The 14,775-nt window shown below is 38.8% G+C and overlaps 1 protein-coding gene across 1 annotated transcript in view; it reads left to right on the top strand.

Moving 5' to 3' along the window:
* ITPR2 (inositol 1,4,5-trisphosphate receptor, type 2) overlaps positions 1-14,775 on the top strand; it is a 586,895-nt gene that overhangs the window by 634 nt on the left and 571,486 nt on the right. The gene's annotated exons all lie outside the window — the stretch shown is intronic.

Raw genomic sequence — 14,775 nt, 5'->3', positions numbered from 1 at the left:
TTTTACCCTTACAGGTGGGGAAAAAAAAGAGAAAACAACACAAACAACACGGCTCCTCTCCCCACCTTTGTTCGCTACGACTCTCAAGCCCCTGCCCCTCACGGCCGGGTTTGTAAGAGCAGTCGATAAAAGTCTGTGGCCTTGGACGTGAGACTCGGGCGATGAGGCGAGCGGGAGGAGTGTGGCTTTGCTCTGCGGGAGGAGCTCACTGTCCCCGCTACGCTGAAGTAATTTCCTTTTGGCCGTGCCAGACGGGAACTCGCCCCGCCTAGGGGGCGTCCTGGGGGCTTCTGGGTTCTAGAACTCACACCTGCTTTCTCCCCTCTCCGGGCCTGGGCCCATTGAAATGCTCAGCCTCTCCTGGGACGCAGCCAAGTGCAGGGCTCTTGAGATTGAAGTTGAGATTTTTGAATGGGGGAAGTAGGTATATAAACATAGCCTGTGCTAGCTGGGTAGAGGACTTCCTTGATAACTAGTATTTTCTCTCTGTCCTGATGGTGAATACCAGCCTGTAGTTTTAATGCGCACTGCATTGTCTTTTGATAGGCACGTTTTTGTTGCTGTTGCCGCCTAGTCTCAGTAGCTGGACTCCCCAGTCTTAGAGATTTTAGGCTGAGGAACTGGTGTTTCCACTTATGACTGGTCACTTTTTTTTTTCTGCTGTTAGATTTTAGGGCACACGACTTAACATGCAGCGTCCTTGGACGGTGACTTTGAGCCATGCCATTAACAGGGTGGTGTCTACCCGACAGGGGACATGGGAGTCCCAACTTACACAGTTTCTGTTACTTGTGCATCTCCTCTAATGAGTGAAAGCAGGGAGGTAGATTTAATGTGATTCCTTTAAGATCAGTGTTAATTTATTGTGAAACTAAAGCCTGGAAGAAAAAAAAACAGCTGTAACACGTCCTTGGTGCTGAGTTTGTACATCATAAGCTGCCATTTGTTTCTGGGAGAGTTCACAGTGCAAGGTCAGTGTTTGGGCCCCCAACAACCTTTTGCAGATGGACTCTGCTGCACCTCACCCTTCTCCACAGTGGACTCTGTGGAGGTAACATAGTGCTTAAGCTGGAGGGGCCTGGGGTCAAATCTCTGCTTTTCCTATTATGAACCTGATGACCCTGGGCAAGTTGTATAATTGCATCTCAGTTTCCTCACCTCTGAAAATAGGAAAATCGTGGTTACTACCTCATAGGATTGTGCTAAGAAGTGAGTTAACGTAAAGTGTTTAGTATAGCACCAGGCACGGGAGCAGTTATATAAAATGTTCGCTATTGTAATTATCACTCCCTTGGTAACTGTGAGCAATAGTGACACTCTTGGACAAAATAATAAAAAGCATTAGGAATAAACTATAAAACCTAGTCAAATTAAAAGTCATGTTTTTGTGTGTCTTATTCAGCAAAAGAGGGCTTCCCTAGTGGCTCAGATGGTAATGAGTCTACCTGCCATGCGGGAGACTCAGGTTCAATCCCTGGGTTGGGAAGATCCTCTGGAGAAGGGAATGGCAACCCACTCCAGTATTCTTGTCTGGAGAATTCCATGGACAGAGGAGTCTGGCAAGCTACAGTCCATGGGGTTTCAAAGAGTTGGACATGGCTGAGCGACTAATACACACTTTCAGCAGAGGAATGTGTTTGGTAACTACCTACTTAAGCACTTGTACTGTCTCTCCCGCTCAATTTGGAGGCGGAGAAACGGAGGGGAAGAGAAATGAAGTGACTTACCTACGAAGCAGAGGACATTAATGTCAAAAGCTGGAACTGTAGCCCTGTCCTCAGATTCTCAGCCAAGTGTGTATTTCTTTGGTTACATATTGTTGTCTTTAAGCCTTGAGAGAAAGAAGCTTGACCTTTAATGTAGCATGTATATTTGTAGTCAACATTTCTTGCTGGTGTTGTGGAAGTTGAGTTGCTTTAGAGTGTGTTTGTGCAGTATTATTTTTCTGTTGACAAACGGGTTCTTTTTGAGGTTACTATGACAAGACCTCTCTGTAGCTCAATTCTAAGGTGAGGATGGATCTTTGGGTATGCTGCCGCCAGTGAAGCTTGGTGCTTTGATTGAGTGTTCTTTTTCTTTATGGAGTCCATGGAGTAATTGGAATACAACATGGTTCATGGAACTACATTGGCCTGAGAGTTTTAGGAGTTACAAAACTAGCAGGAGCCTATGTGCATGCGACATGAAATGTTCTCTAGGCAAAGTAGCATCATCTACTTTGTTAGTGTAGAAGACAACTGGTAGATATGTTACCTTGCATCTTTTTTTAGGGCCATAAATATCAAAGCAGCATTATAGTTTTTCATTATATTGTTGTAGGATCATAGTAATACACTTTTTCTATCAAAGACAGAGAGCATACTTTAGATTGAATCTCTCTGCTCTTCTATAGTTGGAGGGAGATCTGTTGTCTGAGGGCTATTGCTAACCTTGTTCATATCATTTATTCCCTTTTCATGTCAGCATGTCTTTGTGGAAAATAAAAGTATATGCTTCTCCCACCCCTAGCATATTATAAAAGTGAATGGAAGAGACAGAAAGGAAAGAGCCCCCCCCCCCTTTTTTTAGAAAGTTTGCAGGAAAATCCACATTATGCTTATATTCTGTGGCCCCTGCTGCTGCTGTTGCTGCTAAGTCGCTTCAGTCGTGTCCGACTCTGTGCGACCCCATACACGGCAGCCCACCAGGCTCCTCTGTCCCTGGAGTTCTCCAGGCAAGAACACTGGAATGGGTTGCCATTTCCTCCTCCAATGCATGAAAGTGAAAAGTGAAAGTGAAGTCGCTCAGTCGTGTCCGACTGTTCACGACCCGGTGGACTATAGCCTACTAGGCTCCTCTGTCCATGGGATTTCCCAGGCAAGAGTACTGGAGTGGGGTGCCATTGCCTTCTCCCTTGTGGCCCTTAAGTTTCTTCAAAGGTCTGTGAATTGTTAAAGTGAATCAGAGAGCTTGATTGGAGATGTATTGTATTGGCATTGTATTTAGTTAGCCAGCATAGTTTGTTCCACTGTAATATTAAAACTCAGCGTAAGAGCTAAAAATGAGGCTGAAAGTTTCTGACTTCTGTTTTCACTCTTTATCTATTGGACACTTTTGGTTGTGTGATGGTTTTTCAAGTTCAGCTTAATTATCACAAGATAATTCATAGATTTATTTGTCTGCAGATAAATCGTATCTGATTTTAGTATCTAGTGTGGAAATTTGAGAGGATACACGTTATTATTTGGTTTTTGGGAATTTTTTGCAATAAAGTCATGAATTTTTCAGCTGGAAAAAAAAATTACAGGTTTTCATTCTGTTAGAGTTCAGTAGGCCCTTTTAGAGGCCTTTCCAACTGGAAATGTGGTAAGATTTTTATAGGCTCTGTGACCTAGCTTTTAAGCTCAGTTTCTCAGTCTGAGAAATTAGACTGCTCCTGTTGCAAAGGTTTGCATTTCCCTCCCGCCCACCCACCTCCCCACAATTATCCTTTAACCAGGATTTACCTGATGTTTCTGAATCCTGAGTTGTCGCAAAATAAGGTAGAGTATTGTTCTTCCAGCTTGTATTGGTAACAAAGGGGCCTGGTTTATATTTTCTAACTTAATTTTTCATCTACATATCTATTTAGGAAACACTTATATTAAGGAAAACTGTTAAATCCTGTTGGATGAAGATGGTGAATATATTTTAAATAAACAATTTGTTTTGCTACTGTACACTTTAAGGTTATGGTTTTTATTTTTCTTTTAAAAGTGAAGGAGTTTGAGGACATGCTGTACAGTTTCAAATGTGGTATTGCGTTTGTTTTTATTTTAAAATTTTAAAATTGAGGTAAAGTTGATTTATAATGTGTTAATTTCTGCTTTACAGCTAAGTGATTCAGTTATGCGTGTATATATATATATATATATATAGTTTTTAATATTCTTTTCCATTATGGTTTATCATAGGATAGTTCTCTGTCCTATATAGTAGAACCTTGTTGTTTATTCATTCTCTATATAATAGTTTACATCTGCTAACCCCAGCCTCCTGCTTTATCCCTCCCCCAACCCCTCTCCCTTGGCAACCACAAGTCAGTTCTCTATGCCCAGAAGACTGTTTCTGTTCATTTCTGTCACATTTTAGATTTTAGTTTCCACATATAAGTGATATCATATATGGTATTTACCTTTCTCTTTTTTAAAAATATTTTTTGATGTGGACCATCAAAAAAAACTTTGTTGAATTTGTTACAGTGTTGCTTTTGTTTTATGTTTTGGTTTTTTGGCTCTGAGGCATGTTAGATCTTAACTCCCTGACCAGGGATTGAACTGGCACCCCCTGCATTGGAAGGCAGAGTTTTAACCGCTGAATCACCAGGGAAGTCTGTATCTTTCTCTTTTTGATTTCTCTTAGTATGATAATCTCTAGATCCATCTATGTTGCTGCTACTGCTAAGTCATTTCAGTCGTGTCCAACTCTGTGCGACCCCAGAGACGACAGCCCACCAGGCTCCCCCATCCCTGGGATTCTCCAGGCAAGAACACTGGAGTGGGTTGCCATTTCCTTCTCCAGTGCATGAAAGTGAAAAGTGAAAGGGAAGTTGCTCAGTCGTGTCCGACCCTCAGCGATCCCATGGACTGCAGCCTTCCAGGCTCCTTCATCCATGGGATAAATGGCATTATATAATTCTTTTTTATGGCTGAGTAATATTCCATTGAAGAGGAATTAAAAAGCCTCTTGATGAAAGTGGAAGAGGAGACTGAAAAAGTTGGCTTAAAGCTCAACATTCAGAAAACTAAGTCCATGGCATCGGGTCCCATCACTTCATGGGAAATAGATGGGGGAAACAGTGTCAGACTTTATTTTTTTGGGCTCCAAAATCACTGCAGATGGTGATTGCAGCCATGAAATTAAAAGACGCTTACTCCTTGGAAGGAAAGTTATGACCAACCTAGATAGCATATTGAAAAGCAGAGACATTACTTTGCCAACAAAGGTCCGTCTAGTCAAGGCTATGTTTTTTCCGGTGGTCATGTATGGATGTGAAAGTTGGACTGTGAAGAAGGCTGAGTGCTGAAGAACTGATGCTTTTGAAGTGTGGTGTTGGAGAAGACTCTTGAGAGTCCCTTGGACTGCAAGGAGATCCAACCAGTCCATTCTAAAGGAGATCAGTCCTGGGTGTTCTTTGGAAGGAATGATGCTAAAGCTGAAACTCCAGTACTTTGGCCACCTCATGTGAAGGGTTGACTCATTGGAAAAGACTCTGATGCTGGGAGGGATTGGGGGCAGGAGGAGAAGGGGACGACAGAGAATGAGATGGCTGATGGCATCACTGACTCGATGGACATGAGTTTGAGTGAACTCTGGAAGTTGGTGATGGACAGGGAGTCCTGGCGTGCTGCGATTCATGGGGTCACAAAGAGTCGGACACGACTGAGCGACTGAACTGAACTGAATATTCCGTTGTATCTATGTACCACGTCTTCTTTATCAGTCCATCTATTGTTGGACATTTAGGTTGTTGCCATGTCTTGGCTATTGTGAATAGTGCTGCTATGAACATAGCTCATATATCTTTTTGAAATATATTTCGGTCTAGATATATGCCCAGGGGTGGGATTGCTGGATCACATGGTAATTTTTAGTTTTCTGAGGAACCTCCATACTGTTTTCCATATTGGCTGTACCAGCTTACATTCCCAACAGTGTAGGAGGGTTCCCTTTCCTCCACATCTTCTCCAGCATTTGTGATTTGTAGAGTTTTTGAGGATGGTGATTTTATTTGCACTAAATGCAGTGTTAATTGTCTCTTTCCCCTTCCTCTATTTTTTTTTATATTGAGATTTACTTCACTAGTCATTGATACTTGTTTTTTTTTTTTAATTTTTGTTTTATGTTGGAGCCTAGTTGATTAATAATGTTGTGTTTCAGATGTACAGCAAAGTGATTTAGTTATACCTGTACATTTATCATTTTTTTTCCAAATTCTTTTCCCATTTTAGGTTATTGCAGGATATTGAGCAGTGTTCCCTGTGCTGTACAGGGAACTGTATATCCTTGTTGGTTATCCATTTTATATATAGTAGTGTGTGTATGTCAATCCCAAACTCCCAGTCTGTCCTTCCCTCCCTTTCCTCCTGGTAACCACAAATTCATTCTCTAAGTAGGTGAGTCTGTTTCTGTTTTGTAAATAAGTGTATTGCTGTAATTTTTTTTAGACTTCACATGTAAATGATATTGTGATACTTGGTTTTCTATTTCTGAATTACTTTACTTAGTATGATAATCTCCAAGCCCATCCATGTTGCTGCAGATGGCATTATTTCATTCTTTTTAATGGCTGAATAATATACCATCGTTTGTATGTACCACATTTTCTTTATCCATTCTTCTTTCACTGGACATTTAGGTTGCTTCCACGTCTTGGCTATTGTAAATAATGCTGCATTGAACATTGTTGTGAATGTACCATTTCAAACCATGTTTTTCTCCAGGTATGTGCTCAGGAGTAGGATTGCTGGATCATATGGTAGCTCCATTTTTGGTTTTTTAAGGAAACTCCATATGGCTCTCCATAGTGAATACACCAATTTTTATTCCCACCTACAGTGTAGGAGAGTTCCCATCTCTGCACATTCTCTCCAGCATTTATTGTTTGTAGGTTTTTTTTGATGTTTGTCCATCTGAGTGGTGTGAAGTGATATCTCGTGGTAGTTTTGATTTGTATTTCTCTAATAATTAGTGATTTTAGTCCCTGGTGGCTCAGATGGTAAAAGCATCTGCTTACAATGCGGGAGACCTGGGTTTGATCCCTGTGTTGGGAAGATCCCTTGGAGAAGGAAATGGCAACCCACTCCAGTACTCTTGCCTGGAAAATCCCATGGACAGAGGAGCCTGGTAGGCTACAGTCTGTGGGGTTACAAAGAGTCGGACACGACTGAGTGACTTCACTAGTATCTTTTCATGTGCCTCTTGGCCATCTGTAGGTCTTCTTTGGGGAAATATCTACTTAGGTCTCCTGCCCATTTTTTGATTGGGTTGTTTGTTTTTTGGATATTGAGCCGCTTGGCCTCCTTGTAAATTTTGGAGCCTGATTCTTGTCGGTCACATCATTTGCAAATATTTTCTCCCATTCTGTGGGCTGTCATTTTGTTTTGCCTATGGTTTCGTTTGCTGTGCAAAAGCTTTTGAGTTAATAAGGTCCCATTTGTTTATTTTTGCTTTTATTTCCATTGCTCTAGGAAATGGCTCAAAAAAGATATTGCTGCGATTTATGTCAAAGAGTTTTCTTTGTTTTCCACTAAAGTTTTATGATATCTGGTCTTACATTTAGGTCTTCAATCAGTTTTGAATTTATTTTTGTGTATGGTGTTAATTCAGCCTAGTTGGAAGTCCTAGCCTTGACACTTCTGACATTAGGTATTTTGGGTACATCACGTTGATCAACGGTCTGATACCACACTGTGGGAGTGAGCATGCCAGAATTCCCAGGATGGGTGGGGCAGTAGAATCAGTGAAAAGTATGCCGTTGTTTAATTGTTCTGCTCGTAGTTCAGAGTTCAGTGAATGACAAGTGTGTGTGATCATGTATGTCTGTATACATATATTTAAGTGATTATTGCCTTTGGTTTGAGGGTTCTTCTCAGGACCTACCAAGAAATCAACACCAGCTTGTTAAGGTTTGAGAAAACGCTCAGGTGATCACCCATTGAAGCAGTGACTGCCAAGTATCATAATAGTTGTTTAGCCAGAGTGGCTAAAGATCAGGACTCTTATTTTTAGTTCATGTTTGATTTTGCTCAGTTCAGTGAATTTTGTTTCCATGTTCAATGATGGATATCAGGTAGGGGAATGGTGGGTCACAGAATTTATAATTCTGACTTAATCCCTCAGATAAATGAACAAGACTGTGTAAAGTCCTATGTTTATTTTTCCCAATTATAGTCCCTTGCACTTCCCTTTCTGATCTTTTTTTCTGCTTAAAGTTTTTAATATTTAAATGTTTGCAAATTTGACTGTTAATTTTTTCTTCTTTTACTTATTTAATTTTTCTGTTCTTATCATAGTTTAGAAAATCTTCCCCTTAATAGGACTGTTTAATCAGTAGAGACTCAGATGAAACAAGGAATGGTTACAGCTGACATATATTTGCATTAATTTGTAATTTATCTTTAGTCTCTTCTAGATAAAACTCTTCCAAGTAACAGCCATTATTTTCTGCTATAACTAGGTGTATAAATTTAGCTCTGTTTTGGCTACAGCATTTGTTACTATGATAAAAGTATCTAAAAATCCATTGGATATTTGCATGTGTCTTTAAAGAGGAGGAAGAAGACAGTATAATCTTGAATACTGAGTTGTTTTGGAAAGTGTGAGGGTTAGTAGTGTCATGTTATGGAACTTGAAATTAGACGGAGCACAAAGACAGCTTCTGAAGTGGTGAACATAAAGTCTATTTTAAGCTGAAAGGTCGACCATTTCTTTAACTTTGAAGTCATTCCATAAACAACAGGGTAGCTTTTAGACCCTCTCCGGTGGAGAGCTCAGTCAGGTAAACAACCATGCTTCCTTAAGGGCCTTGACTTTGGGAGAAGAGAATTCAAAGGCAAATGATTGCCCTCATTCTTTATTTAACAGAGCTTTTTTGCTTAAAACATTTATTATTATTATTATTATTATTATTTTTTGCACAGGTAGTGCTTTTCACAATCATGTTTTCCCTTTGGAACTCCACATATAGATAGAATACTTTAAAAGTTAAATTCAAATTTTTAAAACAAATTCCGGACACAAGGTGTATCTTCATATATAAATATAAAGGAAGTAACAGTGGACTTCTATGACAAATTTCTAGCATAACAAGTGATTGAATTTTACTCCTTTTGTTTACGTCAGAACTTGGTAATAAATCACCGGATAGTAATCAGAGAAGTGAAATTTTAATGGTCATTCATCCATTCATTTATTTAATGAGTAAAATTGATTATGTTTTTCAAATGCACAGTGGTTTTCCACTCTCATGCAGATTTGGGTGGGAATGTTTTTAATATATGCTTTAGAAAACCATAATTCTGATGTAAAAATATAGAAAAAAATATCCACGAAAATAGTGAAAGTGAAGACCTTTCAGCATGTTTTTTCACAGTGGTGACACTGTATCATGGATGGGTGCATGATTTTCATTTTTATTTTCATTCTTAGGTCTCCTCTGTTTCCCAGATTGTACATATGTTTCTTTAATTAGACATTTCTTACTGTTACAGTCAGCACAGTTAACTAAAATGAAAATAATGTTTTTGAGGATCTTCAGTTTCTTAGTACTGTTCATCAACAATGTTTATTTTAAAAAGCATAAAGAAAGCATTTTCCTGGTCATTGTCAGTAGACAAAAACCACAAACCGGGAACTACATGTTGCTAAAATATATAGGTCATATGTTTACCATAAAATTTTTTGTTTCTAGTTATTTATTGTTGGTATTTTAAAATGTATTATGGAAAAATGTTTGGCCAGTAATGCCGATCCTTTATAAATGGTTGATTTAACTTTTGCTTCCCTTGTGGCTCAGATGGTAAAGAATCTGCCTGCAATGTAGGAGACCTGGGTTCGATCCCTGGGTTGGGAAGATCCCCTGGAGAAGGGAATGGCTACCCACTCCTGTATTCTTGCCTGGAGAATTCCATGAACACAGGAGCCTGGCAGGCAACAGTCCATGGGATCACAAAGAGTTGGACAGGACTGAGTGACTAACACTAACTTGTGCAGTAAATATATAGTCTGTTTTATTTTCGAAGTCTGTTTACACATGTAAGAAGTATGCCCTTCAGCATGACTGACTATCATTTTAATAATCTTAGTACCCACTATGGAACTTTTATTGTCTGTCAGTTTCTATTGGTATTATTTAGTGAGGGCTCTGTGTGTGTATGTGATTGAAATCATTTGATTAATTGTTTTTATTGAGTATCTTTGAAATGGATGGATTAGCCCTTTCAAAATTCAAATCAATGATTGGTTAATAATAGCAATTTTATAGTTTATTCTGACACAAACCTACAGAACTCCAGCCCTGAATTAAGAATAAATTATCTGTTTATTCAGAAAAATTTAATCATAAAATTGAAAATGTGTCCCCAGCATGATCAAGTTTATGGACTGTTCTTGGTGATGTGGTTTATGGTGGAGGATGCTGCAGATGAATCACTGGTTCATTAGACACATAGTTAACAAACCCCGACTATGTGTTAGGGATCCAGCATGAAGAGATGTCAGATATTGTGCTATTTTAATTATTATCTCAGAAATTCAAACTTCCTCTGATAATTTGTAGTATGACATTTGACTAGGATCTATGGGAGTCTAAGGGCATTTGACACCTTTGCCCTCAGAGTTGTAAATGCCACAAGATCAGGAACTGACTCTGACTTTTAATCCTTGTATGCTCAGCAGCTCACATACTTCCTGCTACATAGTAGGCATTTAATAAATATTTGTGAAATCAATGTAGTCATTATTTAGTCATGGAGATAAGATTGGTATTGAATAACTACAACATAAAGCAGTTCTTTTCAAATGAAGATGATTAAAAACAGAGATCACAGGGAAACCAAAGCGGATTCTTTGAGTAGTATGATCCGAAGAGGGTTCAAAGAGGAAGTGTATTTAGCTGAACTTTGTGGGATCATTAAGATGAATATTTGTCTCAAACCTGTGTCCATAATTTGATCATGTATGTGGAACCCTATACCAAGGTCACAGTGTGGATCCCTGTACCAAGATCACAGAATAAAAATCTCTGTAACTGACCAAGGCCCATGGCATGAGCCTCTGGATCTAAATTGGCCAGTTCCTTGCCTGGTGATCGAACCCGGGCCGCAGTGGTGGGAGTGCTGAATCCTAACCACTAGACCCGACAATATATTCTTGGTACTTTTCTCTTTTTTATTTATTCAAAAAATTAGTGAAATTTTACTGTTCATATTAATAGCTCCAAAAAAGGAAGCAAAAATTTAATATTATTGAGATGTGCAAAGATTGAAGAAATATCCTAAGAACATATTTTATGCTTATTTATTGAATGTAAGAGCTTTAAGTTTGATTCAGGCCCTCTGAATTTGTCATGTGCTGAGACATGTTTGGAGAAGGAAATGGCAACCCACTCCAGTGTTCTTGCCTGGAGAATCCCAGGGACAGGGGAGCCTGGTGGGCTGCCGTCTATGGGGTCACACAGAGTCGGACACGACTGAAGTGACTTAGCAGCAGCAGAGACATGTTTACTGAGTTTACTCAGTTTGCTGAGACAAGAGATAAGGGGGCAGGATATAAAGCCCATAAACTTGGCAATTATTTGGGGGAATTTTTATAGTATTTCCAGCTTCTTTGAATATTCTGTTTTCATTCCTTTCCCCCTTATTTCTCCTCATCCCAGTGTTTCATCATTTTTCTTCCTTAATCATAGATTTCAGTTGACTTCTAGATTCCTGGAAGCTTTGCTAATAAAGAAAACTTTCCATCTAAAATAGTTATAATTTTTTTTGTTTGTTTCATAGTGCCTGAGACTGTTCAACACATGCACAAATGTACAGGCGCACGCGCGCATGCGTGCACACACACACACACACGCGCACACACGCGCACACACACACACACACACTCCACTTTGCATAGAGTACTGGTATCTGTGGAGCCCACTCTGCCCTCATTTCCTTTTGGTGTTTAACAAGCAATAGAGGCCATAGATAGATTCCCATGATGTCCAGGAAAGGCTTAGGAAGTGAACAAAGCATAATCTAAATTCATATCTAAATTCTTAGAATTCAAGCATGTGTTATTAAGATTCTATCTAAAGTGTTTGAGTCACTGTTAAAATATCATCAGAAAAATCTCTTTGTGAAAATTGCAAATTGCTGGACTCTATTATGTATTTGTTATACAGAAAAACTCCTCAGTGGAATCTTAGAACAAACTTTTATGTTTGTAATTAAATAATTCCTAGATGTCTAGCTCTCTAAGATCTGTGGTAATGACTGATTATGAAATAGCCACTAGGAGCAGACACTACTACTCTCCACATATTATCTCCTATTGAAAAGAGGATTCTTCAAATTGTGTAAAGAACTTATGGATTATCAGAGCTAAATATAACATATCAAACAAACAAAAACCCAACCAAAAACGAAACTGGATTAAAAAAATTGTTGATTAACTTTTCCAGTGGCAAATCAAAGTGTATTATTTATAAAAATTAGAGAATGTTAAGTGCCCTCCAACTTACGTTTAGTTAAATTATTTGCAAGCCTTATATTGTATTGTTTTGGAACTCCTGAAAAGCTGCCTGTAGGTATCTCTTGTTATTCTTTTTTTTAAATAAAATATTTATGTATTGCTGCATTGGGTCTTCATTGCTGTGTGTAGGCTTTCTCTAGTTGCAGCAAGTGGGAGGCTATTTATTCTCTAGTTGTGGTGCACGGGCTTCTGGTGCAGGCTTCAGTAGTTGTGGCTCTTGGATTCTGCAGCACAGGCTTAATGGTTGCAGTGCATGGGCTTTGTTGCTCTGCAGCTTGTGGGATCTTCTCAGACCAGGGATTGAACCCTAGTCTCCTGCACTGGCAGGTGGATTCTTTATCACTGAGCCATCTAGGAAGCCCCTCTCTTGCTGTTCTTACTATCTGATCACAAAAGCTCAAAAGATTTGGAAAGCAAAAGGTACTTGCATATCTATGCCCATATGGGTAAAGCTTAAGAACTGAATATTAGAAGTAAAGTTCCATTGTTAGTAAGGAATAGAAACCATCTTTGGCTAGCTTAAGCAAAGAAGGGAATTTATGAGTACAAGGATCCTGGAGGAGCTCCAGGAAATTGAATGATGAGCTCAACAAGTGAACATCAAGAAAGGCAGAAACTCAGAGCTGCTGTGGGTATCTCGGTAGCAGAACTTTCTGTCTGGTCCTGCCATTTACAGGACTAGAATACAGCAATTCTTATACCCTTTATCTTCTTACCATTCAAAATGCAGAGTGATAGAATTTGGCTCCACTTGGATTAATCACTTATGTCCATGAAGAAAAGTCACAAGGCCGGATCTGATTATCAGGGAAATCCCTGTTAGGGGGCTCTGATTTCTGCCTGCTTCCAGGGTGGTATGGTATGGCAGGAAGAGAGCGCGGAGGACCTGAGTGAACTGAGATCTCATCACTTAGTAGGTAACTGAATAGTAACTTCTCAGCACCTTTTAAAATTATGGTCCTATTCATAAAATAAAATGTACTGTCTTATTTATTTATTTTTTAATATTTATTTCTTTGTGCTGTGTCTTAGTTGTGGCACTCACAATCTTCTCTCTGGGTTGTGGCGTGCAGTATTGAATCTGGGCCATCTGCATTGGGAGTGCAGACTCTTAGCTACTGGACCACCAGGGAAGTCCCCCATCTTACTCATCTTTAGGTGTAAAGTTCAGTGGCGTTAAATGCATTCACAATATTGGGCAACCATCACCATTATCCATTTTCAGTACTTTTTCATCATCTCAAAGAGAAACTCTTCACCCTTTTGAAAATAACTTCCCATCTCCCTCACCAGGCAACCCCCACCCCCACCCCACACACACTTTGGTGCGGTCCTTTTGCCTTTGGCTTATTTTACTTAGCATAATGCTTTCAAGAATCATCCATATTGTAGCATGTGTCAGGACTCTATGCCTTTTTATTGCTGAACAGTATATTATGATGAGGATACAGCCCATTGTGCTTACTCATTCATCAGTTGATTATCATTTGTGTGGCTCCTCCCTTTTGACTATTATGAGGAATGCTACAGTGAATATTTGCATGTAAGGTTCTCTGTGGACATATTCTTAATTCCTAAGGAGGGGAATTGCCTGGTCACACGGTACTGTGTTTAACATTTTGCCTCAGCCTTTCCTGTTCTCTTTATCTTGCTTTACCTTTTTCTTTCATACCTTCTTATTACACACAATATAATTTACTATTTCTTGTGTTCAGTGTTTATCACCTGTCTGCCCCTGGTAGAATGTAAGCTCTTTGAAGCCCGAGATCTTTTGTTTTGTCACTGAGTATCTTAAGTGCTTGACTCCATAAATATTTGTTGAATGAATACATGTTGAATTAGGATGTGAACATTCCCGAATCTCCAAGTAGATGTTAACATCAGCCCTGCTCTGGGAAAAAAGTCAATTTAATTGTGAAGTCAGCATAATTGTTCTTATTAAATACTTTGAGAATCCATAAGGGTAATTCTTTTAAAATGGATGAAAGTTGTCACTAGATTTGTAGTGCCATTAACTCTTGCTGTACTAGGAACTTTAATAAATCTCTTGGGTCATATCTCTGCACCTCCCTAGCCTAACATGTGATAAAACTTACAGGAAAAAGTAGTGTATATAGCCTTATTTAATGGTTTGAGTGTTATAGATACATTAAAGTTGTTATTTCTGAAAGTTCAGTTTTATTTTTGCACATGAAAAAAGTGAATTTGTAAGCATTTTTGTGAGACTGTTTCTTAATTTCAATCAGCCCTTTTCCTTAGTGGATAATATATAATACATTCAGGGAAATATTTTGTACTTTAACAGCTTTAAGCAAAAAAGTTTAGTTGAAAATAATTTGCTAAAATGAAACCAGAAAGTATTTGGGGAATTTATAATTTTATGTTACTAAATAGAAGAGGGTGTATAACAAGTTGTAATTTTTATTTCTGAAATTTAGGAATAAGTGTCTGGAAAAGGATGGGTACTTAAATGTAGGTTGAGGAGAACAAGTGAATGGTATTTTTGTTCTTCATTACTTAATA

This window comes from Bison bison, unplaced genomic scaffold, assembly GCF_000754665.1.
Source record: "Bison bison bison isolate TAMUID 2011002044 unplaced genomic scaffold, Bison_UMD1.0 scf7180017864370, whole genome shotgun sequence".
Classification (NCBI taxonomy): Eukaryota; Metazoa; Chordata; class Mammalia; order Artiodactyla; family Bovidae; genus Bison; species Bison bison.
This window is presented reverse-complemented; position numbering and strand designations above follow the sequence as displayed.